At 39.6% G+C, this 26,580-nt stretch overlaps 2 long non-coding RNA genes across 2 annotated transcripts in view; both read right to left on the minus strand.

The window, feature by feature from the left end:
• LOC139961888 (uncharacterized) overlaps positions 1-15,645 on the minus strand; it is a 115,884-nt gene extending 100,239 nt beyond the window's left edge. The window contains exons 1-3 of the long non-coding RNA XR_011791064.1: positions 15,535-15,645; positions 14,774-14,873; positions 14,052-14,163 (exon numbers count right to left, since the gene is read on the minus strand). This is a non-coding gene — a long non-coding RNA (uncharacterized lncRNA). The remainder of the gene's footprint in view (positions 1-14,051; positions 14,164-14,773; positions 14,874-15,534) is intronic.
• Positions 15,646-20,887: 5,242 nt separating this feature from the next.
• LOC139961885 (uncharacterized) lies at positions 20,888-23,084 on the minus strand. Its single transcript, XR_011791063.1, has 2 exons — positions 22,859-23,084; positions 20,888-21,669 (listed from the first exon to the last, which is right to left on the minus strand). It is a non-coding gene; the product is annotated as an uncharacterized lncRNA (long non-coding RNA).
• Between the last annotated feature and the right edge of the window lie 3,496 nt (positions 23,085-26,580).

A 26,580-nucleotide genomic window follows, 5' to 3' on the forward strand; every position in this document is an offset into this window, starting at 1 on the left:
TTGAATCAGATACACTACCACAAACCACATATATACGTCTTCGAAATTTGTCTATTATGATCTTTGATTCATTTTAATATGAATGCTATACTTCAAAACAAGTCGCAACAATAAACAAAGCTTCAACTTTCATGACCTAACTGACCTGACCCTTAACCCACATCTCAGTGCACCTACAACGTATACGGCCAGGGACATAGCAATGGGAGCGATCGCTCCACCGACCCCCCCCCCCAACCCCCTTTGAGTTCCCTGAAAATAAAATTTAACTAAAAGCAGAAAATATCACCAAAGCCCTCTTTTCAGGACCCTTATCAGTTTTTCCTCTGAAAGTTCGTCTGCTACGTAATACAATACTCTTATTATTGTTTATTCTTGCAACGTGGGAGGCATTTCATGGCGCTCCGTTAAGTACAATAATGCTTCCTTTGTGAGAAGGGCACCTTTAAAAATTCTGCTCCACTTCCCCCTTCCCCCGTTTCAAATTGCTGGCTACGTCCCTGTACACCTGTTACCTTTAACTACATCTTTTAAAGCAGCATTTTGCGTTTGGTCGCCGTTTTCTATTTTTCGACATGTCCATCGAGTTTTTCACATATATCAATCACAAAACAGCAAACTAAGATATCAGCCAAGTTTTTCCCTGCCAACATCGTTAATTGGCGAGTAATTAAGGATATTTGCAGAGAATGAGAAAAGTATCCACGACAAAATTCCACATTTAAAATCAGGTGCTTATCAGGGGGGGGGGCGTTGGGGCGCGCGCCCCCCGGGTAAGGAAAAGAGGAGGAAAAAAAGAGAAGAAAAAAGTGAAAAGGAGGGGGAAAAACGAAAAGGAGGAGAGAAAGGAAGGGAAAAGAAAAAGAAAAAAGAGAGAAAAAGGAGGGAGTAGAAGATAGCCAAGACCTCGGGAAGAGAAAGAGGAACAGTCATAGTTAAAGCGCTGATCCCTATAATTTATACACAGGGTAGCCAGTGACAGATCAAGGATTACGGAGGGGTGTGCGCCTCACCCTACCCCTTACACCGACAACTCCATTTTTGACGTTTCCATTTTTCTTTTCTCGCCCGAAAAAAGCCAAAATTTTTTCGCGCGCCTCGCGCGCATCCAACATATCGATGCCAATATCATATAAGCAAGCATCGGTCATTACATTGCATGGCATCGTATACCTTACGGTCCGTGAAAGTTGCACAGTATACCGCCGGATGCTAATGTAAACAACGAAATGTCTTATGTCGATGGAGAACCAGAATGCAAAATGCATGGAGGTTTCGATGACTTTAATGCACTAGACTTCTGCTTGTTAGTATAACCAGAACTAGCTGTTACTAACACTATGGCATGCTAACACAGGTCAGTCTACTGTACATGGCTATACACACCTCGATCAAAAGCAATAGGGTTCTTGTACTCAATGTTATGAATCCACACACCAAGTATTACAAAACAAAACCAAATCTCTAATACTTCGCACATTAGGGTTGCAGAGGAGTCCATTTTTGGACAAGTTAGATTGGAATATGCCTAAGAAACTTGAAAGAATCAACTTGAAAGAAGCTAATACAGGTCACTGGAGGTCACCCTGAGGTCAAAGGTCACCCAAATGCAGTTCGACTATTGTATTACAATAGCGTAACTCTCAACCCTGTCAGTGGTAGTTTCACAAGTTACATTTTGACCCATAAATGACCTTTGGTGACCTTGGATCACATCACGGTTATTTTGGAAAATGTGTCGCTACTTCATTCACAACTTGTCCTAATATACCAGCCATGTCTGACTTCGTGACTAGAAGTTGTTGCAAAAATTAGCATAAGTTGGGAATTTTTTGCACATAATCAACCTTGAATGACCTTGATTGACCTAATGGTTTTTATCAAAAATTTTCCCCTTGATGATGTGCACTCTGTCCTAAAATCCCAACCTTGATGGACATTTGGTTCTCACGTTATTGCTAAAATACTAGTTTTTGACCCCTAATTGACCTTTGTTGACCTTGGATCATATTACCGTTATGTTTTGAAACGATCCTTTACCCCATTCACAACTAGTCCCAAAATATCATCCATGTCGGACCCTGTCAGTGGTAGTTTCACAAGTTATTGTGAAAAAAAAACACATTTTGACCCATAAATGACCTTTGGTGACCTTGAATCACATCACGGTTATTTTGGAAAATATGTCCCTACTCCATTCACAACTTGTCCTAATATACCAGCCATGTCGGACTTCGTGACTAGAAGTTGTTGCAAAAATTAGCATAAGCTGGCAGTTTTTTGCACATAATCAACCTTGAATGACCTTGGATGACCTGATGGTTTTTATCAAAAATGTTCCTCTTGATGAGGTGCACTCTGTCCTAAAATTTAATTGGCCTACAATGTTTACACATAATGTTATTGCTAGAAATGTATCAAAACCAACCTTTGGCCCCTCATAACTTGAGAACTGGGTGTCCGATTGAAGCGGGAGATGGTTTCCTATATTCAGCACAAAAAGCTCTATCAAATTTTCAAACTTATCTTTGTTCTGTTTTGTTTTGCCCCGTATCTCCTAAAATGAGCATATTTTTTAAGATTTGACCTTTGACCTTTTGACCTCGCGGTCAGATGTAGTTTGACACGCTGCTTCCAAAAAGCAACATGACAAGTCTGTGCGACCATCCTAACTGTACTTATTAAAAAACAAAAACATTGACCTCTGATAACTTCGCACACGAAGGTCGCACAGGGGTCAACTATGGACCATTTTGATCGGAAGGTACCTTTGAGATCCGATTATGGCCACGAAAATTCAAATAACCCAAAAAACTGATAAAGGTCACCGGAGGTCAACCTGAGGTCAAAGGTCACCTAGATGCGGGTCGACTTCCTGATTAAAATAGCGTAACTCCCAACCTTCACGGACATTTGGTTCTCAAGTTATTGCAAAAATACTAGTTTTTGACCCCTGCTTGACCTTTGTTGACCTTGAATCACATGACCGTTATGTTTTGAAACGATCCCTTACCCCATTTACAACTGGTCCCAAAATATCAACCATGTCGGATCCTGTCAATGGGAGTTATTGCTTGTTTTAATATTTTGGCCTCTAACTGACCTTTGGTGACCTTCACAGGCACCACAAAAAATAGGGCACATCTACTCAATGTGGTACTCATGTACACCAAATATTAGATTGGTCCAAGCTCCCCTACTTGAGATACCGTGTTTACAAGCCAGGCGTCACACACACACACACACACACACACGCACACACACACTCTCCGCCTGCATGAATGCATAGGTTACGATTTCATCGAAACCAAAAAGCATACAGATCCATTTATGTCAAAACTCTCTTTTACAGTAGTAATGTCGGCCAAGCTAAGAACTTTATTTTAATTACCAAGGAGATCATTTTTAAGCTATTCGTTGCTATTTATTTTTCTTTCATGCAGTAGGTGCCCGAAAAAATGGGAAAAATTTGGTTGCGGGAGGGGGGGGGGGCTGCAGCCCCGCCTCCTACGGGACCTACGCCTATGTGTGTAGTGCTCGGTTTCGATATACCTGGTATCGGAAATATCTGCTATTTTTCATTTCCTTCAACGAAGTTTCATAATAGCCATTATAAGAGGTTTTAATATTTGTACACCAATAAATTAACTGTCTGAATTTTCGAAAATTTCCTCACCAACATTCTTCATCATACTTTCCTCTATTCGTGCAATTTTGACCTGTATATTAGGGGTTCAAGGAGTTTTTCAATATTGGTTGTCCATAGATTGAATTTTGTGCAACATTATGGGTATGTTTTCAAGTGATTTTATTCACGAGAAAAGTGAATTTTCAAATTCTCAACAAATAATGGGCTTAAAACCTTGAAAAGTGGGGCTTTCGGATATTGTGGGCCGTGACGTAGAATCACCTACAAAAGCAATGATCCATAGGACATGCAATGAGGTCGAACATGATGTGTGACTGGTGACAATCTTTAAAAAGGTTATGGATGGAAAAAAAACTTTTGGGAAATACTTGGTTCTCAGGCAAAAAGTGTACATCTGGTTGGTCATTTTCAAGCCCGAGAAGTGCCATTTCCGGTGATCTGGGGGGTATCAAAACCAGAAATTTTCTTGTACGCTCCGCGCCAACCGATGGTGGCGCTCCGCTAAGATAGTAATTCGCGCCCCCCGGGTTAGAAAATCCTGGATACGCGCCTGAAAATTAATCGCATACAGTACCCCAAACTCACTAGTTTGAATTCAACCAATCAGAGATGCAGGCTTAATTATGAGCCGTTGCTAAAAATAGATTCAAGACTTTGCGCTGGCACAACCAGGGAGTTGTTATGGAACTCCCTGGTACAACTGCCATATAGACTGTACACAAATCAAGCTTGGTGTTGGATTACGTATTGGTCAATGACGTTCGTAGTGTTTAAATATTCATATTATGGGCGAGGTTAATTGGGATCCCAACGGAAAATATCTTGGAGAAAAAACAAAGTTGAAAGTTGCAAATTTTTCGACTTTTATGCCACCATTTGAAGTAAGATTTAAATAGATAAGCTAGTTATGTATGTCGTTATGGCATAGTGGAGTCAGTGAGGTTGAGAAATATCATAGAAAAGGACGCAAAATGCTGCTTTAACGTAGATTAGCTATTTAACAATCTTAAATACAGTAAGCTCTCCCCCTTCCTATCAAACATAACCTATATTTCTTGAACATGCTATAAGATATAAGACTTCATCAAGTGGAATTTTGATTCCTTTAATGGTTTTGATAGTTACATATTTAAATTATTTACAATTCCGATGAGTCGTTTCAACCTTACGAACATTCTAGACTTTCATAACTTTGTATTCACATAGCATGCTCATGGTATAACGAAGGTCACCAGGGGTCAAACTGAGTAAACCATGTAAATAAAATATCTCAAGAAGAAAAGCTTGGATCAATCTCGCATTTCCTGTGAGGTCAAATTGTGGAAATCTTGAAGGGAGGGTTGGACGAATCTCATATTTAGTATGTAGTTGGTACACGTTCAGTACAAGATTTTATTGAGGTCAAAGGTCAGTTGGAGTCACCAGACGCCAAATTATGGAAACCTTGTTTTATAAGCTACCATATCTCCCACAGATCCGCCTATCAGATAACATGTGCGTTACGCCTCATACAAATAGGAGGCTTTTGGCAATTGGAAATGAGCTTATGGGCATCCGTAAAATCTAAACTGAAAACACGAACATATTTGCATTGGTTTCAACGTGCCGCTCGCCGGGAAGCCTTATTTTGCGTGCAGAAAGGTGTACTTTGTAGTATACAGCGGTTCTATTGGACGTTTTCCGTCGTATTTATTTCAGGTTGGATGTAGTTTCGTTGTGACCAGGCAGCGTTTATGAAACTTAACGGTTCATCTTGTTACATTTTTTACTATGAACAATCTCAAAGCGAAATAATTGTGTAAAACGGATTTAGTCTGGCAGTGAGTTCACAAGCTTTTGTCTGGATCGGCTGTTGATCTCAATTTGTGTAGTCTCTTCCACCAGTTTCAGCTTAGCAAGGCCTTAAAAGTAACGTTCGACTTCCGTCACGTTTATGATTATGGGACAACTTGAACACACCTGGCTAGGCCTGTGAGCAATTTTATGCTGTCCAGTATATATATATATATATATATATATATATATATATAATATATATATATATATATATATATATATATATATATATATATATATATATATATATATATATATATATATATATATATATATATATATATATATATATATATATATATATATATATATATATATATAGGAATAACGGAAAAACTGTTAAACATAGGAATCACAAATGACTTCAAGTTTGTTAGAATCATGTTTGATCTCTAGAGTAAGGCAAATATGTCACCAAAAACAAAACTAGTATTGTTCGATACAGGTGACAAACGCCTACCGTGGAATTACGACCTTTCTTGCCAGTTTCGGACCTCTGGACAAACAATCAGCGTCCATAGCCTAGTGCAGTGGTTAGGGTTAGCTTTACGTAAATGTGAGTTGTGCATAGTTACGTGCATATTAAACCGACTTGAACTATTTCCTGCTGCTGAATTACTTGACAAAAGACTCCAACTACTTCTCCCCCACCCCCCCTCCCCTCACACTCTCCTTTTCACTCCCCTCACATTACTGACATTTCTAAACTAACAAAAATATACGCAAGAGACGAGAGTGTTATTTTACTTAATCAAATACTTCATTTTGCATTCACGTACAGAATGCACTGACAATGTTTATTTCAAATTGACGCACAATTCATGTGAACATAATAATCACAATGTATTTACTAAAGATTACATCCCATGATGCATTACATATGAGTCTGGATCAGTTGATATAGATCCTGAAGAACCACTCTCTTGTTCATAAACTCCATTGTGGATCACGGCGGAGTGTATAGCGTAGTGGGTAACGCCAGCGTCTCCCAGTCATGAGATCCCCGGTTCGAAGTTCCCGCCGACAGCAATGTGTGTCGTCTGGCAAGGGTGTTGTTCAATAACAACTTCCCGACATGGACGTTAAATGGATGTGTGCCGAGAGATTGGCTTCGGTCAGCTTGCGAGTCTATAAGCCTCCGTGGCTTCTTTCGCGAGTTCCTGCTTGCGGGAAGATCACATATACATACATACATACATACATTGTCTTTCCGAGCAGACAAGCAAAGATTATTTCCCACCATGCAATGCACTCATCCATTACATAACGCTAAAGGATTGAGTCAATTATCTCAAAATCTCTTTCTCTCTCTGTTTCTCTATTTGATCCACGGTGGATCAAAACTTGTTCTCAACTATCAGCTGCACTGCAACACTGTGCGCCTGGATCAGTTGTGATAGATCCTGAAGAACCACGATATTGTTCATAAATTCCTTTGTCTTTCATAGCATATAACTAAAGATTATTTCCCATCATGCATTGCACTCAGCCATCACCTAATGCTAAAGGATTGAGTCAATTATCTCAAAATATTTCTCTCTCTTTTTTTCTCTCTGTTTCTCTATTTGATCCACGGTGGATCAAAACTTGTGCTCAGCTATCAGATGCATTGCAGCACTCTGAGACTGGATCAGATGTTATAGATCCTGAAGAACCACTCTCTTGTTCATAAATTCTGTTTTCTTTCAGAGCAGAAGAAGCAATATATATATATATATACATATACATATACATATATATATATATATATATATATATATATATATATATATATATGTATATATATATATATATATTGTTACGAGGGCCCATTGTAGCCTAACGCTAGTCACTGCTAGTGAGGAACCTAATGTTATGATATAGAAAGCATTTGAAATGGCCTTCGTGACAAATCAATATTTGAGGAATTAGGTCGGGTTACCGTGTCAGAATGCTATTTATGTAATGAGCAATACACGATTGTTCTGGTATATTCCTTATGATGGCACGCTGGCCTCGATTCCCGACGGGTTACGTGAAATCCCGTTGTACGCTGTGCACGCATCTTCGTGGATTCTCTGGAATGTTCGCGAGATATGCAAAGGACTTCCAAGAACGGAGAAACTGGGTCGAGTTGTTACTCAGGTGTATCGAGAAAGATCTAGATGATTCTTGACATGGCGAATCGTATAAAAACCCGCCCCAGATCGGAGAGTTTCTCAGTTTCTGAACGAATACAAGCGACGACACATATTATACCCCATTCTACAATATATCGTCAGTGCTCAACTGCCAGTAGTTTCTGAGGGACTGAGATATCGATACCAAGATTGATTCTACACTTCCATTCAGAAGTTTGAAGAGGACTTTGCTGTGAAACTACAGTTTTCCAGTCGTTATTTCGGAGAAGGTGAAGAATTTCTGTCTCCGTTGAGGAAGTTCGTTACACCAGGAGTTGGTGGCTATAAAGCTGATTTTGGACTGACTCTGGTAATATTTAGTCGGCGAGAACTTCGACTTGTGCTTCACTCGATTGTGGCTGAAAGTCCGTCTTCTGTTTTGGAGCATCGCCGGAAAGAAGGTGACTGCTGTTTCTGGGATCGCGAGAAACTTCGTCGAGGACCAGTGAATTTCGCGGTACAACGGACCGAGAATCGTCGTCATCAAGGTCGTGGCCGCTGAGGGATATCGCCGTTGGAAGAGACCAGCGTGTTTTAAAGTGTATCCTATATTGTTAAGTTTGTGAGTAATTTTCTATATATTTGTAATTACCACTTGTTGTTGTTGGTTCAAACTCAATTGTTCAATATAGTTTACGTTCTCATTCAAATTCTCTAGACTCGTCAATTTGTCTGTGTTCCTTCCGGAAACGAACCCAGGCTTGTGTCTCGTTAAAAATTAATTATCGAGACCTCTCGCATTCCAACGTAACAATATATATATATATATATATATATATATATATATATATATATATATATATATATATATATATATACCTGACTTGGGGTGCAGGTAGTATTGTTTAGTGGTCGTCCTCTGTAGACCAAACCAAAACCACCGTGTCCAAGCTGATCAAGAAGCTCGTAACCGGCTTGTCGCATTTCCGCCTTCGCCTTGACCATGACATCATGTGGCACAACTATCTGGTAACTGGAACTAGATTTGGAGCCATTACTGTTGCTGTTACCGTTTGTGTGACTGTGGTTGTAACTGCCATTGGTCTGAGCAACGCCGCCGTAACCATAAGCACCACTAATGTTACCAGCAGCTACACCGTTGCTACTATTGCTCGCGTTCCCGCTGATGCCGTTTACGACAGCCCTGTTGTTTTGACGTTGCTGGTGATTGCGATTATTGAGAAAAAATACAAAAAGTGGTGGGGAAAGGGTGGGTGGGAGGGGGTGGGCGATGGGTGATCTGGTGTTGCTACGTTTTATCACTTATAGTGACGTATTAGACATACTTTTAATATGAGGAATGCATACAGGTATAAAAGTTGCCATTATAAGTCTTAGACTGGCTTACACTATGGACAGTAACTGACTATATTCGCACAAATCGCATTTAAACTGTCCTTTATATGTTCAATATCAAGTAACACTACATTCTTATGGATATTAGAAGTTCATATCTACCAAATGATCAGAAACTTTGGAAACTATGTTGAAGAGTTTTCGATTGTTTAGATTGTACCACAAGTACATGTTATATGTTAGTGTAGGAATTATGCAATATTCTGTCAGCCAGCGGGGAGGGAGTGGGGGTGAGGATAACACCCCGCCCCCGACGTATACGTGTGTTGTATACCGATGATTATGTATGTAAAAGGCTAAAGCGCCCTCTATGTGATTGACCGATAAGATGACTGAGAACTGTTAATAAATACGGCCAAGAACCGGCCTTAATCGTAGCCATCCGTCTCGTCCATTTATTACCTAAATAACATCCTGGCGACGAAGTAAACAATCGTTATTATGGACTACGTTTCAGACATTATTTTCATGTTTCGGTCGTGAATTGGTAAGATTTAAACTGTTCTCATGGCTGCCATTCCACCACCTGCGTATTTTCTACCTACACCCGGTGCGCCTACATTACCGTGGGTGCAATGGAAGCAAGCGTTTGATAATTATTTACTTGCAGCGGGAGGTGATGCCTACACTCCTTCCCGAAAGAAGGCATTATTACTGCATTGTTTGGGAACTGAGGGGCAAAGAATATATTACTCTCTGGACCAAGCTAATACTAATACAGCTTCTACAATCGCCCCGAGTACTACAATTACGCCGCCTACTACTACAGCAACGACAGGTAATATCGGTACAAGTACTAGTTCCACTACCGCGTCGTCTGATACAGGCACAGCTAGTGTTATTAATGCATACGACTTAGCTGTCGCCATTTTATATGAATATTTCGTGCCGGCTACTAATATCGTGGCAGAACGTTATCGGTTTCGGCAGCGTAGTCAACGTCATGATGAGACGATTGATCAGTTCGTCACTGCGTTAAGACAACTAGTTGTACATTGCGAATTTGGCGATTTACAGCAGGAAATGCTAAGGGATCAGATAGTTGAGAAATGCTTGAACAACCGCCTTCGCGAGAGTTTGTTATTGGAACCAAAGCTGACTCTCAACAAAACATTGGAGATTAGCAGGCAAATAGAGGGAGCTATGCGGGAATCCAAAGCTATTTCGGAAGGTGCATCTGGTTATACTGCTGGTTCAGCAAATCTACAGAATGTACATGGTAAACAGTCTAAACGACGTAATAAGAAACACTCTTCACATGAGGCTGCACAGTCAAACAAACAGAATACAGACGCACAGAAAAGGGTATGTTATCGTTGTGGTTCGGACAAACATCTTGCCAATGATCCGAATTGCAAGGCAAAAACTGGGAAGTGTAACAAGTGTGGTATTGTTGGACACTGGGCTGTAATATGTAGAGGTCAAAAACAGGCTAGAGGTCGAATGTTGCTCAAGTTGAAATACTTACTCTTCAAAACTCTTCCAATTCTCATAGCAGTGCTATAAAATGTACAGTCGGCATTGCAAATGGAGTAAAGTGTAAAATGACTGTTGATACAGGTGCGGAGGTCACCATTGTACCGGTTAAGTGGTTCGACCAACACTTCTTGCGAGAAGGCTTACAACAACCTGCAAAGTTCTTGACGACGTATTCGAAGGAACAAATTCCAGTTCTGGGAACATTCTATACGACGGTAAAGCTGGGTTCAAAGTCGGTGAATGCTCACATATACGTTGTCGACATACCTACTGGAACGCCATTACTCGGCATCGATCTAATCAAGTCTCTTGATCTTCAAATTACTGGAGGCCAGGTCAAAATACAACGTGTAGAAGACTCTACTCTGGCTGGCGACCACGATCAAGGACTAACGAGCCAGCTGACTGATGAATTCCCGATACTGTTCTCTTCAAGTTTGGGCAGAGCTCACAATTTTGTGCACCGAGTCAAAACACTACAAGACGTCACCCCGGTCGCACAGAAGCTACGCAGATTGCCATTTTCTGTTCGAGACAAAGTTACAGCTGAACTGAAAAGACTTGAAAATGAAGGTATCATTGAGAGAATTGATGCTAGTGAATGGGTTTCACCCATAGTTGTGGTTGGGAAAAAGTCTGGTAAAATTAGGCTTTGTATTGACCTAAGGGAGGCAAATAAGGCAGTAATTGTGGATAAATACCCATTACCCAACATCACTGAGTTGTTCAATAATTTGCAAGGGGCTAAAATCTTCTCTAAATTAGACTTAGCTTCGGCCTACCACCAACTAGAGTTGAGTGAAGATAGTAGGGATATTACAGCATTTATAACACATGAGGGGTTATATAGATTCAAAAGAGTATGTTTCGGATTAGCATCTGCTCCGTCGGCATTCCAAAAAATGATGAGCTCGATATTAGCAGGATTGCCAGGGGTTGAATGTTACTTAGATGACATAATTGTATATGGCACTACTGAAGTAAGTCATCATGAGAATTTGTCTAGAGTCCTTGCTAAGTTACAAGCAGCAGGGTTACGTCTTAACATTGAAAAGTGTGAGTTCGATCTGAATTCACTCACCTACTTAGGCCATACTATTTCAGGTGAAGGGCTTACACCAGATCAAAGTCATGTTGAGGCCATACTTAAAGCGCCTGCCCCCACTGACCTCACTACATTGAGATCTGCACTTGGTTTGTGTAACTATTATGCAAAATTTGTACCCAATTATGCTACAGTTGTAGAACCATTACGGGTTTTGTTACGCAAAGATACACCATTTAACTGGGGGGAAGAACAAAAAAGGAGTTTTTATCTGATAAAACAGGCAATTGCACAAGGTACTACTTTGGCTTTGTTTGACCCAAATTCACCATTGCTTGTCACAACTGATGCATCAAATTATGGAATTGGTGGAGTTCTGAGCCAAGTTAAAGATGGCCAGGAATTCCCAATTGCCTTCGCTTCAAAAACATTGACTTCTGCGGAACGCAAATACTCTGCTGGAGAAAAGGAGGCTTTGGCTTGCGTCTGGGCTTGCAATAAGTGGTTTACGTACTTATGGGGTAGATATTTTACACTGCGCACTGACCATCAAGCATTGGTTACGCTACTAAACACAAGTGGTACAGGTAGACAACCTATGCGTATTGCTCGTTGGTCTGCACAATTGCTACAATTTAACTATACAGTTGAGTATCAAGCAGGTAAACACAACTTTGTGGCAGATGCACTGTCAAGACTGCCCACAAATGTTGATGCAGAGATTGCTAGTTGTGATGAAGATACTGAAGAGTTTGTTTTGAGCTGCATACAAGCTGTTATGAAGGATAATAGTAGTGTTTCCTATGAAGAATTAAAGGAAGCTACAATTGCTGATTCAGTTTTACAAAACGTTAAATCATATATCATTAAGGGTTGGCCTGGTGATAAAAAGAGTGTCAGAGAGGATTTAAAACCATACTTTATGTTACAGGATGAATTATCTGAAGCAAATGAATGCATTATGCGAGGGGAACGAGTTGTAATTCCAGGAGCGTTACAGAGCAAAATAATAAAGCATGCGCATTCTGCTCATCAGGGCATTGTACGAACCAAGAGCAGGGTGAGAGATTTATATTGGTTTCCGGGGATGGATAAGTTAGTGGAAGAAATGATAAAAAACTGTCATGCTTGTCAGGAGAATGACAAAAATCACCATACATCTCCCACCCCCCTACAGCCAGTAGAATTCCCATCTCAACCATGGACAAAACTTGCCATAGACATTACAGGTCCATTTCAATTAGCACCATATGAATGCAGATTTGCTATTGTGGTGATAGACTACTACAGCAAATGGCCAGAGATCGCATTCGCTCCCACAGTGACTAGTACAACTGTGGTGACCTTTCTAAAGAGATTATTTGCTAGAGAGGGTATTCCTGCAGAAATTGTGTCGGACAATGGGTCTCAGTTTATTTCCTCTGAATTTGAGACTTATTTGCTGAACAATGACATTAAACATACCAAATCTTCATTGTATTACCCGCAAGCCAATGGAGAAGTCGAACGTTTTAATAGGGTACTTAAATCCAACTTTCAAATGACTTTGCAAGAAAGGGAAGATTTTACTGAGGTTCAAGTTGATAACCAAGAGCTGAAAGATAGGGTTAAAATGAAACAAAACAAGTCTAAAAATTATGCTGACTCCAAAAGGAATGCTAAGGATCCAAACATAAAAGTTGGGGATTTTGTTAGAGTTAGGAGACAGAGAAAAGGTCTTAAAGGTCAAAGTAAATTTAGTGCACCTATGAAGGTTATCAGACAAAGAGGCAAAGCTACCTTCCAACTGGAAGATTATAGTACCTGGAATGCATTTCATCTTTCACCATGTCCTCCAGATAGTATTGAAGATAAAACTAATGTAGAACATACAGTTCCACACGACTCCAACAATGAGCCAGTACCAGGACCCAGAAGGAGTCAAAGAACAACTTATGAGCCTGCATACTTGAAGGAGTATGTGAGATCTTAAAGGAGTATTTGATATTTTAGAACCTTAAAGGAGTATGATGATTTTTAAAAATACCAGTAATGCTTAATGATGAGAACAGTGATTTATATTTACTAAGTACAACTCGTTCATACAGTATGTTTACATCATCAAATAACATATTAAGGATTACATAATGATTTCTTAATGGAACATGGATTACTGAAAACACTTATTGATACTGTAGCTACTCTGCCTAATGACATCATTCGTCAGCATATGAATTTGTGTTTATGTACGACTTGTTCTTTTGAGAAGAGGAAAATGTTGTATACCGATGATTATGTATGTAAAAGGCTAAAGCGCCCTCTATGTGATTGACCGATAAGATGACTGAGAACGGTTAATAAATACGGCCAAGAACCGGCCTTAATCGTAGCCATCCGTCTCGTCCATTTATTACCTACATAACAACGTGGTTGCGCTCCTGTTCACCAAACGCATATATCTTCCTTCATTGCAATCACATAGAAACCATCATAAGTCAAGATGGTCACTGAATGTTTTTTAAATCGATTATAGAAATAAGCAACCTACCTTCCTTTTCTTGCTATTTGGTACATTGTGGGCAGGCCTTACTCATCGGCAACGACAAGAACGAAGGTCTTCCTTCAGTTTGAGATTCTGATCTTCAATCTCCTGATAACTCCTGCAATAAAGGATAAAATAACGTCAAGATCAGGGGCGTCGGAAGCTTTTTTGGATTGGTACGGCAGAACAGAGTGTGGCCATTTATCACAATTATCGGGGGGACATTTGGTAGGTCAAACTACGCTACGCGCCACCATGGTTGGCGCGTAGCGTAATGGAGAAAATTTTGAAAAATGCCTCCCAGATTGCAGGAAATGGCACTTCCCGAGCTTGAAAACAAGACCCCTGCCATGCCAGAGTAGTCACATTTAGCCTACTTGCCGTCATCATTATTGAAAATTATTGAAAAATATACCTCCCAGATTATTTTTTGCCATTTTTTTTCTTAGTCCTACTTTTTTTTTCTTTTTTTTTGCGCCGTGAATATTGGTCCGGACCTGCCGTACCGGCTGAAGATGAGAGTCGACTTAAACCCAACCATCATCTTTGGCTTATATCACGGAGATCTTGGTGAAGAACAACTCCGAAACGGCTAAGAAAATAGACAAATATTTGGGGAGAGGGGAGGGGGTAGGGGGCTTGGCACAGCTACCGGTCCGAGTCCTTGATAAACGACTGATAATCCTACAACACATGTGTCTCTTATTAATGTGTCGTAAAGTACTTACTTTAACAAAGAGCTAACATCTGAGGCCAATGTATCAAACACTGAATCAATCTCTCGTCCAGCCTGGCGATTTTTGGAGTCTTTACAGAAGCCAAGTAATTCTGTAAAGGAAATTTAAAGGTTATTTTCGAACGATAAAGTAAAATAAAGCCATTGTCGTATCATGCTGTAGTTCTTTATTCATTGGCCTATAAACTGGAGAGTTTTACAATTCAAAAGTATGTATTAACACCACCTTGCCTTTAGACCGAATTGAAGACCAAACTTATAGTCTAAATAAGTCTCTGAATGCATCATTTGGCGTGTAAACTTTGAAATTTTCTTCTTGGGTAGCAGACCCCCTCCCCCACTCATCCCCACCTATGTGGGCATTGTATTCAACGAACCCACAGCCATAGCTCTTAATTCGTAAGATTCCCGCCTACAAAATAAGAACAGGCTAAAACTGCATGGTTGCAAGTACAAGGTGAGCATGCTCACATCGATCATGTTAGAGAAACTACGTTACTTTACCAAGGAGCAACACTATTGGCCCACGACTTCTACGCCAGCTTACAGTAGATGTACCTTAGCCTTAAATCAACTTTGTATATAAGAATCGGGCGGATGCTATTATAGTTATTAACTAACAATTGCACGTTGTTTGTAGTTTTGTTTTTATATGTGGGCAGGCAGAAAGTCTTTGCGCACTGTTTGATTGGTAGAATCAGTTTAAAACAGTTTATTGGAAACAAAAGAGGCTATTCACAAAGTGATATATACTTTCCAGCCAAGCGAAGCAAATCAAAAGAAATTTTTTGATTCATTCTGATGATGTTTTAATTAAAACCCGAAGATTTCAAGAAGCTTTCGAAAGTACGTGTGTAACACTCGTATAGCAAAACGCGTATAATACTGTGTTATTAATGTGAATGTTGTTGTTGTCATTGTTAAGGTACACAAGCTTTATTTCGTCACATGTGTAAATAAGTGTTTTTGTGCGCATACGATGCATTTGAACGCGCGCAAATATCCACATAGTGTTACATGGATATATGGATGCTGATTTGTACGTGTTGCGTCTAGAAACCACCTGCGTGATGCGTAAACAGAGATTGTTTGCGCTACAACAGATCTGAGTGTACACACATGGAGCTGCCGTTGTACAGGGTAGGCTAAAGCAGACATAATGAAGTGCGCCCGTCTCCTTCGTCGCTTAGCATTTATATATAGCGCCCGATTTTGTATCGCGCTGTAACATATCTCAAGGTAAATCTAACATGCGCATCAGTTGATTGGTAACCATACGCGGCTTCTGCAAACACATATATCACTATAGATGTACTTATGTGGAGTTATCGGGTGGCAACAATATAGTTAGCCCGAACAAATTGAAAGCAATGCGACATTCAAGAAGAAAATTTGAAATTTTCGACATGCAACTTTTCAAATTTAACAACTTACATTAAAACGTCAAAGTAAGTTGAGAAAGTTACAGATAAAAAAATAGAAAAATGGACCCCCTACGCCCCTCCCTTAAGGGATTTTTACCCACATTGTTTTTCGGTTGACTAGGACCCTCAGCTGTAACAATCTACTTGTTTGCCATTAAATTAGTGGTGGGTGTAGCCACCAGGGCTGTTGCCATGGCAGCAATATAAAAATTGAAAAAAAATCATATCTTTGGGAGTATACAACATAAAAATACAATCTAAGTGTTTAGTTACATCAATTGTAAAGTGCCTGGTTGATTGTAATCAAGATCTGAGTCAGTTAAGGTTTTTATTGTGCCCAATCAGGACCGTGCGGACAACGCTTCTAAATAATGTGGGGGAATTTAAGATAATACATATAATTGTAACTAAACAACATGAAAACACAATCAATGTGTCTTTGGTATATATATTTCAGACTTTCTGGTTGGTTGATATCAAGACCGTTGCCATGGCAACACTAGGCTGCCTAAATTTGAGTTTGAAATGGACTTTGATAACAAAAATGTTTGACAACATAGAAACACAATCTAAGTGTTAAGGTATATATAGATTTAGGGCTGCCTGGTAGATTAGATCAAGATCATTATCATTGCAGATCAAGCTCATACTCAATAAAGACCATTTTCATGGCAACACTATGCTGACAGAAATGTAATTCGAATTTGAGAAGAAAATATCATGTCTTTGCTCAAATATACAGTTAACCATTGGTAAATTTACATTTTGTTCCATGATTTGAATTTTTCATCATGCTCAAGGGCGGCGGAAGCACTTCCAATCTGGGGGGGCACCAACGTCGAAGGGCACTTAGCAGAAATTCGATTGGACTGATGCAGCCTGATATTTAGTACCCTTTATAACTCTTATTGTATTATCTTATTTGCGTATACACATCACTCCATCAACGCCACCACCCCCCCCCCCTCTCAAGGAAACAATGCATATTAGCACTGCAATATCTAATGTGCACATTGGGAAACAAGGAAAAAGACAAAATGAGGTGAAATCATTATAAAGTCCAAGTCCCTGCACACGCGATCGATACATGCATGAAAGCAAATGAAATATGTCAAAATACTGAAAGAAAAATCATTTTCTATGTGTTTTTCAATGGTTAAACTGATATTATTATGATCATTATTATTGTAACGACTTTCCCAATAATTCTAACCAATTTGGAAGGGTTATAACATGGCAAATGATTGTATGTTATTGGCATGCGATGTAATAACCAACGCATGCCTATATGATATGCATACTGCCATGTTGAACGCGCGCATAGCGCGCGAAAAATGTTGGTAATATTTTTCGGGCAAGTCGTTACAGCCTCCCCAATTCAAATTGGGCTCCTACGCCTGTGGTAGTAACATTTAAAAATTCCTGAAATATTTCATTCGACGTGGGTTTCGCTTTGTTAACTCTTTTTTTATTTAGAAATTTTTTGGTAGAAAAAGGGCACATTTTTAACCTGAGGAAAAGTGGGGGGGCACGTGCCCCCTGTGCCCCCCCCCCCGGTTCCGCCGCCCTTGATCATGCTGTTACCATGGCAACAGCCCTATTAAGATATGACAGTGACCTTACATGATCCAGATCTTGACTGCAATCAACCGGGCAATGCCAAATCAATGTAAAAAAGACAGCTCTTTTGTATTTTTTGGTATATGTATATTATATGATATTTTTCTCAAATTCCAAATTTCATCATGGCTATTTCCATGGTAACAGCCCTAATTAGGGATGACTTTGACTTTCCTGATTGTGATTGGTTTCACCAGGGCAGCTTCAAATATATATACTTAGTGACTAACGTTGTGCTTTTAGGTTATTTTATTACAAAGATATGACATATTCTCAAATTCCAAGTTTTAATGAATGTATTTCCATGGCAACAGCGCTGACGGCCACCCCAACCATTAATTTAATGGCAAACAAGCAGATTGTGATAGCTGAGGGTCCAAGCTAACCGAAAAACATGGTGGGGTGAAAATCCCTAAGGGATTCGCTTTTCTTTCTCTTTTTCTTTCTTGGTGGGTCTTTCGCTGCGTTGCCCTTGTTCGTGCTTCTGCATCAGTCCTCGCTTTGCTACCGTCCTTTTAACTCTCCTTTTCTCACGTTATTTTTGATGACAAGATATATTTGCGCCAAACTGTATAAAGTGAGCGTGACGCATTTGCGAGTTACCCAATGGTAATACCAGTTCCTAATACAGGACGATACCATGGTTACGTACGGTTACCCAATTTACCTAGCTACGTTTATACCTTTCATGCTTAAACCTGATTTTTGTTTATGTCACGCCTATTTCACTGACAAAACATCTTTTGTTTATCCCCTCATTATGGAACTATACTTATAGCATATATCTTACAGTTCACATGATTTAATGCAGCTGTGTCAACTGATAGGCTACTGATTTGCTAGATTCCACTACAAGAGAATGTACAAACACAAATAAATGGAACACTGTCACGAACGACTTTATTCATTGTACGTGTATTCAGTATATGCTGGTCAGGGTGATAAGTAGGTCACTCGTCGTGACTGACAACTTGTGCGTTTTTTCTCGAAGCGACCAGAAATGATGGCGCTATTCGGTATTAGCGATCAGAGCCGTATATAGAGAGAGTTTGGCCAACCATGTAACCGATTTGGATTGGTCGAGAGGGAAAACGCCCACACAGGGTGGTAAAATAGGTCCACTTGAAAACTTTTTAGCAAGCGACACGCATACTCACAGTGTATAGACTATCGTTTGTGTACACGAAAAAGTACGAAATTATGAAAGAAATGGTGCTGGGGATGCTGCAATCGGTCAGAACATGGATATTGTTGTTTGATTTTCCGACTGACCATAAAAGAAGAGGAATTTTTTGGAAGTAGGAAGAACAAGATGGAGATCTAATGAAAAAAGTCTGTGTAGCCTAGGCCCATACTAGCCATAGGCCCTAGTGTGATACGAGTAATGTACAAGCAATGCGAGAATTTTACGTTCAGACTGGTTTCTGTAATTACATGCATGGCTATTCTCTCTCGTTTTACGATCCACAAATTCGATTTCATTATGCCAGCTCTTCTAATCATAGGCATGGCAGTTTCAGTCGCACATATAGTTATCCTAATTCCTAGTTATTGTATGCCTAGGCTATGCCTAGCCTAAAAAAGTATCACTTTTAGTTTAATTTAAAGGGGGGGCTAGCCTCTAGGCATCACGTAAAGCCCTAATCCTTAGTTAAGCCCGAAGCATAAGTTAAGCCTGGGCTTAGTTAGACCTGGACCATTCTTGCTATTACTACAACTGTTATAGCACATTACATAATATGGCACAGTATAAGGCCCAATTAAACTAGGTCTATGGAAAACAAAGTAGCCTAGGCCTAAACTAGTTAGGCTAGGTCTATACTCATTGGCAACTTGTGGGTTGTGTACACATACAGGCCTAATTATATAGACCCTTTTAGTATGCCATAAACAAGTGCCCAAATGGTTAAATGATCTTGGTTTGTGTTAATTGTCAGCATTGGCCTAGCCTTTTTAGGCTAACATGAATTCAGCCTAATATTTTCTTCTTCAAAAGTATAGCCTAGGCCTTGGTTTAATTTGGATGCAGTCAACTATCATTTATCAAAGTTGCATCAGTACCTCCTTATTCCCTTAATTGACACCCACATTGACGATTGAAGTTAAAAAAGATCTTTTTAAATTATCTTTAGACAGTAAATTTTAATTCCCTGAATTTTAGGACTTTTTTTACAAATCAAAGGTGACATGTGCTCTGAAGAAAAACTCCTAACATAAAAAGCCACAGTTAGCAGACTGTGATAAAGACAAACCTGGTGAGTGACTACTAGACTGAAATCCAGTTCCTGCAACCACAGCAATAAAGTCTTTGTTTTAATCAATGCACTTGTGTGTTTGAAACTTTCAAATGGACACTCAATGGCAGTTGGTTAAGATATAAGGTTTTACCTTCATCATGGAGAGTTGAAGGAAATCTGCCTCATCATCTGAATAATGGACTCAAGGATAGCAACAAATCATGATTGGATAATGATTTTGAGCAAGTAAATATCTGGCAATTTGAAAGTTTGTATTATTTTTTTACATATTATTTAAGCTGTTTAGCTCACACACAAGCAAATGATCAAGTGACAACAACCGATGCAGTATATTTAAAGGTATTGAAGACTTGCCCTAAACCGCACGCCGCGCTCTGAAAAAGTTTGCTTTCCGTTGCTTGCAAGTGAAGTTTTTTTTGTGTCGCTACAAAATGCAGACAGTAATGAAACCTGATACCTTGTTATCTTCTATCTAGACCTGAGATGTCCACGCTGCTATGTGCACTGTGTTGTGGGTATTGACTGTGATGTTTGTATTGACTGTACACTAATGTCTATTTACAGATGGTAGCAAGCAGTGTGTGTATTTTCTGGGATCAATGGTGGTGTCTAACACTTCTGTTACACCGCATTCGAAACTAGGTCCGATAACCGGCATGAGACGTTTCTTTGTGCGGGAGTCTCCACACCCTTTAAGGAGAAGTATTTATATCCCATTAATAGAGAAAGAATTATGTTTCAATTGGTAGCATGCAACTTAAAATTTTGCAAACATTAGATACAATCAAACAATAACAAGGTTCATTTACAAGGTAATCTACTGCCCTTTATTTCACATTAGTCTGTCACATCAGAAGGTCACAGCTTTCAATAATTATACAAACAAATTCTCTTGATGGGTGCTTCGTTAGATTCCTGCAATTTTCAAGTTTATCAATGTAATAAGTTCTGAATGTGGCAATGTGGAGAAGCTTTGGGATAATCTGTGGATAAGACTGCCAGACTATCAACAAGATTCCACATCCATGCAACTCCAACTGCTTCCTTCACCTCCTTGCAGATGTACCACATGTCCAAAAAAAAGGCAGCATTGGTTAATGTAATTAAAATCTGGCTTCCTCCTGAGCTGGCAAATACACATGAATTGTCAAGTACAGAGGTCAGTGTGAAACCACTGAAAGATCTTCTCAGCTTTCAAGAAAACAAAGACTTGAAGCCAAATTGACAGAGGCCACACTGATACCATTCCACTCTCATAAGATGAAGGTATCACACACACTTCATTTTGCTTCTGCGATGCAGTGCCTGGTAGACTGTGAGGGTCACCCAATGGATGTTTTAACAACTGCCTGGTTTATAGAGCTCTGCAACAGATAATTCATCCTAATGTCTCGTCGTCATCCTGTCATGGCCTTGAGCAAGTTGAACCCACTTCAACACAAAGCAGCTATTGAATTCTTGTCTAGGTACTGTCAAATCCACATCACCATCATTGCTGGTTCCAGCTACGCTGACCATGATAAAAGAGTACAATGAGGGTTTTTTAATTCACCCAACAGAGCTTGCATTCCAGTACCTTTGGGAAGCTGAAAAGATATTCAGAAATTGATATATATGAGTGTGTTTGTATGCATGCATATGTGTGATTTTCTTGCTTTACAGAACAGCTCCATTTTGATAAGCTATGTAACGTGGAAACCTGCCAATCATATGTTTGAAATAGGACAGGCTGAAACGATTCTTAAATGGAAAGCTTAACGACTTCTTGCATTTTTATACATCACTGTTCAGGTAAGGCCAGTAAGGGCAGTATGAAGAATAAGTAACAATTAATAATTATCATTATGGCCATTTGCTGTCTGCATAATAACAAACTGAATGATGTCATCAGCCCTGTGCTCAGTTGACAACACTGACAAGTAGGCACACTATGTCAGTGTGATCCATGAAACCTTATTAAGGACATGACCTTATAGTATATATGTTAATGGAAAATACATAAGCTACAACATACACCAGTCTTCAGTTGTTGCAGGTTTTTTTTTTCTCGACAGACCCATTCAATCTGTTGCACCTACTATAGCCTAGTACTACATTCCTGAGAAATTAACACCACAATATCAGTCTTGGGTTTGCCCACAGACTCCCAACTATTGCTAACTCCTACACTCAAGTATATAGTTTAGTTTAGTAGAAAACAAGACCAGGAGAGACATTCAAGTCCCCATTAAGGACCCTAAGGCTATATGAGAGGAATAAAACCGAGGCCATCAAATGTCATACCCAATTACAATGCTTAATGTACTCATCCAAAGTATTCTTAAACCCATTCACACTACATGCAATTCAACCTTCTCAGGCAAACCATTCCATCCATTCACAACCCTTGTATAAGTTGTATTAGACTTTAGAGAAAAAGTTATGCCGAATATTAATCCTACTATGTAACTTCTGGAGTTTAATACAATGACCTCTGGTACAACTACTTTTTGGCAAACCTGAAAAGATCAGTGAAGTTGTCATTTTATGTGTAGGCCTACTTAATTTAATTGAAGGATCTATTAATGTAGGCCTGATGCTATAGTTGTGCGTCTGTAATCTAGCCTAGCCAGGACTGTGATGTGTGCTTTTCGTTTGTATGACTAAAGTAGGACTAGTAGTATGAGGCGTAAAATAAAACAAGTGTAATGACAGGTTTTCAGCTAGTTTTCTATGCATTTCAGGTGTGAAGATAAACGTAAATGTCATTAACTAACGCATACTCTAATTCATTACCTGATATCCATTTTGTTCCTCGTATGCCTGTCAAAATCTGACATTCTGAGTCGCTTCGTTTGTTCGCAACGAGCACAGTGTGCAAAGCTGCTATATATTGTGTGTGGTGTTTTTCGTGTTTCGCGCAACTGGTAACGACAACTGGACCTATTTTGATGCCCATGGTTTGCGTGTGACGTCACAAATCGCCAGTTGGCCAAACTCTCTCTATATACGGCTCTGTTAGCGATCACAAATTTCCAGAACATACGGGAAGATATTTTTAACAGGTGACCGGATATCGTCGACCAATGAACGTTGAACTATCAGTCGTATCTTCGAGACATGGATGATTCTCGATGTTTTTCCGTCAGGATTCCTGGAAAAGAACTTTCGGGAGATTAGACCCGGCTATATATAAGAAGAGATATTTTCGTTGATGAGGAGAAAAGTTTTCCGATCTATTGTGAAAAGAAATTCATCTGAGATATAAGATTAATCGAGGGGACGGACGGAGGAACCGGTGGACTGTTTGTTTATTAGATTGGTGCGTCGTTTAACCGCGACAGGCGTGACTTCGGCAGAGTTTTTCGGAGTTCACCCAGGAGGAAGCCATCCTTGGGATACAAACGTTGAGTCGAATTGGACCAGCGGGGAACGGTTTGGCTCCTGACCAAGTCACGGGATACCAGCCTACGAGGGAGAATCCCGACATCGTTGTTGGTGACGCAAGGAGGTCAGAACAGCTACGAAAGGAACCGAGAGCCGGCACGCGCCGCGTAAGATAAGTTAAGTAATCTTTTAAAAATTTAACGGCCGTATAATATTGTAAAATCTGTCTGTAATATTCCAAATTTCTAGTACCAATAATCCTTGTACAAATCAGTAGAGATCGTATGATTGTAAATATATCGTTTTTGTTAACTTTCAGAAACCTCTCAGTAGTCTTTTGGTCCTTTGAGTTTACTTCCCTGAATCTATCTAAAATTTTATTTTTATCGGCTTTGAAGGCCAAAGGAAAAACCCGGGGTCGCAACAGAGGGGGCGCTAGAGGGTGCCATATTGTATTATCCCACGGAAGTTGTGACAAACACACATAAAAGAAAGTAAATTTGAATCAACCGTAAATAACATGAAAAACATTTACTTGACTTTTCAATAATTCTCAAAAAGCCACTCATCGATCTCGTTGACAGAATTATATCCTCTCACTCATACGCAAAATGGGAGCAGGGACATCCAGCAGGCAAGCAGGGAGAATCCCCTGCTAGGGAGAATCCCTCAACTAGTGAGGAGGGAAACTTCGCCTGACCTTTGCCAATCGTAGTTCATGTGATTGAAAGATTGAAAACAGGTGTGCCACGGTTGTATCATTCCCTTTTCTTTCGATCTAATGTCGTTAGTTTTAAATCCATAGAAAGAAACAAGCAGCATTATAGCCCTATTATGATTGTATAAAGTGTATTTTTTCAGAGGGAATTTCTAATAAGAATGCTTCCCTTTTAGCTTTCCTTCCATTTCATGACGGTTAGCTCTTGGGATCAACGTAATCTCTAATCCTCCGTGACTTGAAAGGAATACAAATAATGTTTCTATAGTTCTCAATATTCTCATTGGTTCTTCCTTCCTTTTGACACTTAAAACACTTTGTAACACGATGCTCTTTTTGTTGAAGATTAAATTGGTTGCATGAATAAATTTGGGTGAGGTGATGAAGTTAAAGTTAGTTAGGGGTGTCTCCGTTGGCCCATAGTCTAATTAAATATGATGGTCCCACTCAATTTTGAATGTTCTTAATAATAAGATATATTTGCGCCAAACTGTATGAAGTGAGCGTGATACATTTGCTTGTTACCCAATGGCAATATTAGATCTTAATACAAGACGATACCATGGTTACGTACATAAGGTTACTCAATTTACCGAGCTACGTTTATACCGTTCATGCTTAAACCTGATTTTTGTCATGTCACGCCTATTTCAACGACACAACATCTTTGTTAAACAGAGTAAAACAGAGTTCTGGGGTGAAAGACAAATCATTTTTTGTTCTATGCCAATTATTTCAAATCCCCACTCTATGAGGGGTGACGCAAATACCTCTTTTCAAATCAATAGGAGGGAGGAAACTTCACATTTTTATTCCGTTCGTTTATTTCTTTGTTATAGAGATCTAAGATGCAATTTTCATGGTTCAGTAACCAGGGGCGTCGTGCGAAAATAATTTTTTGGGGGGCCCGTGAGCAGGTGTTGACTATCTAAGCGGAGCGCCACCACAGGTTGGCGCGCAGCGTACAAGGGAATTTTTCGTCCAGCAGACCCCTCAGATTGCAGGAAACGGCACTTCCCGTGCCTTATGGCAGTAAGCAACACCCCTAAAATTGATCAAAATGTCAGGCAAATATTTATTTTGGAAATATTCTCGAAGGAAGGGATCGCCATTTATTCCTCAGTTTACCAACTCCTCGTCTCCCAGAAGCGCCCAAAAATTAAGAAATCGAAACATTTTTGTGTTGGCTGATCCATGATCGCCGCCCATGCCCGTGAGAAGTGGTGACTGGGTGAATAAAAAGCTATGCCGTTTGAAAACATGGGCAGAAAAAGCGAAAGTAGCGAAACTTAAGGTAAAACGAGCGATAACGAAGTGATTATTTTCTAGGTTAATTGTGACTGTATTTGAAATGATTATTATTATTCATTTTTTTCGAAATTTATCCTGGTGGACCTTTTAGCGAACTGATTGCATTACTTAAGAAGAAGCTCACATGGAGTCCCATAATCTCTGTTCACTACATTTATCTTAACTTTCCGAACTTTGTTACAGGCTTAGAAAACAATTATACAATTTGCAATTTTTCATGGAAAATTGACTGACATTGGCAAAGGTAACGGGTTGCACTTACTCTGGGACTACGTATATATAAAACTGTTCAACGATGGCAGCGTTGATTGCACATTTGGTTCATTAGTTATCAACGATTAATTATTTAACTGTTTCGATTGCCTGAATATCAACAATTAACAACCATTGACCAAGCAGACAACAGAAGCCCCATTTCTCGTATAGGCCCTACAAGAAATTCAGTTGCTGAGACTGTTCTTATTCAACGTCGCTGAGTTAGGTTCCAAAATGAGTCAATGGCAGTCTGCTTGCACGCTTCCGCGCGTCTTTGAGGTGTGTGGAAAATCCGCAACGACCATCAAAGAGCAATTGACTATTTAGTCTACTTTTCAATTTCGAAAACACTTTTGTTTTAAATTATTACAAAATTTTATGACACCTCTGACAAAATTGGGGGGGGGCCTGTGCCCCCCCGGGCCCCAATGGGCACGACGCCACTGTCAGTAACCTATCGGCAAATGAAATGAGAAGGAGGGGCGGCGGTGAAGGGAGAGCAGCTACGACATTGAAAGGTATGTTATTGCCTCCTATAACTTATGCTTTATTGAGATTTTAGCTGCTGATAGAGTGGACCATATCGTGTTGACAAAAAGCTATAAAAACATCCAAACCCCGTCCTCGTCACCGTCCTTTCCTCATTACCATTCAGTCTTTCAAAATACAACAATTGTAAACAACGTTGGCTGATAATAGTTCAAAATTTGATATTTATAAAGATGATGATAATTTTTTGTATTAATCTAAAAACACACTTCTGTATGTGTGTGGAACACAGTCATAAGGGGGGGGGGGGGGGGCTATACACGCAAATACCGCAGTTTCAGAGGATCAATAAACACAA

The sequence above is a fragment of the Apostichopus japonicus genome, chromosome 3, assembly GCF_037975245.1.
Source record: "Apostichopus japonicus isolate 1M-3 chromosome 3, ASM3797524v1, whole genome shotgun sequence".
Lineage (NCBI taxonomy): Eukaryota > Metazoa > Echinodermata > Holothuroidea > Aspidochirotida > Stichopodidae > Apostichopus > Apostichopus japonicus.